Source organism: Fukomys damarensis, unplaced genomic scaffold (assembly GCF_012274545.1).
Source record: "Fukomys damarensis isolate Sample0158 unplaced genomic scaffold, DMR_v1.0_HiC HiC_scaffold_15, whole genome shotgun sequence".
Lineage (NCBI taxonomy): Eukaryota > Metazoa > Chordata > Mammalia > Rodentia > Bathyergidae > Fukomys > Fukomys damarensis.
The window spans coordinates 19,470,683-19,471,283 of NW_022900927.1; the positions used below are offsets into that span (position 1 = coordinate 19,470,683).

At 63.1% G+C, this 601-nt stretch overlaps 1 protein-coding gene across 1 annotated transcript in view; it reads right to left on the reverse strand.

Annotated features, from left to right (window-relative positions):
• The window catches only part of Rarg (retinoic acid receptor gamma), a 17,176-nt gene that overhangs the window by 10,968 nt on the left and 5,607 nt on the right, over window positions 1-601 (reverse strand). The gene's annotated exons all lie outside the window — the stretch shown is intronic.

A 601-nucleotide genomic window follows, 5' to 3' on the forward strand; every position in this document is an offset into this window, starting at 1 on the left:
CGGAGTCCCCCGCCCCCTTCAGCGCCGCGGAGAGTCTACCACTCCTAGCCCCGGCTGTCCGCCCTTCGCCGCGTCCCGGACCGCCTCGGTCCAAGTCCCCGAAGATCATCCCGCGACTGACTCTCTCCGAGCGCTTCGTCTGCCTCTCTCGTTGCTGTCTCCTCGAACACAACCCCACTTTTAAAGCACAAAACTACCCCACTAAACTGTCCTTGCTGGGCCGATTGCGCCTCCGACGAAACTATCCCCTGAATGCCAACTCCCTCTCCCTGAGTTTCTGCCTTGCCAAGTGGCCCTCTCGGCCATAACCGCGCTGCTGCTGGTAGTTAATTATTCCCAGGGTCGTCTATACCCCCACCGTAGGTAGTAACTGTCCCCTGCTCTCCTCTAGTGCCACACTGGGTGCCCCTTTGGGCTCCAAGGGCAGCCTCGCTGTTCATTTGGTGGCCCCTTTCGGCACTGTGGCCACCTTGCCCGAAGAGAAGGGGACGAAGGAGGGGGGCTGGCCACGTCAGAAGTTTGCCCTTGCCGGGCCAGGCCGAATCCGGGACCCTGGCCCCGGGACAACGCCAGCGGCGGTGACTCCCGGAAACCGCCCCCT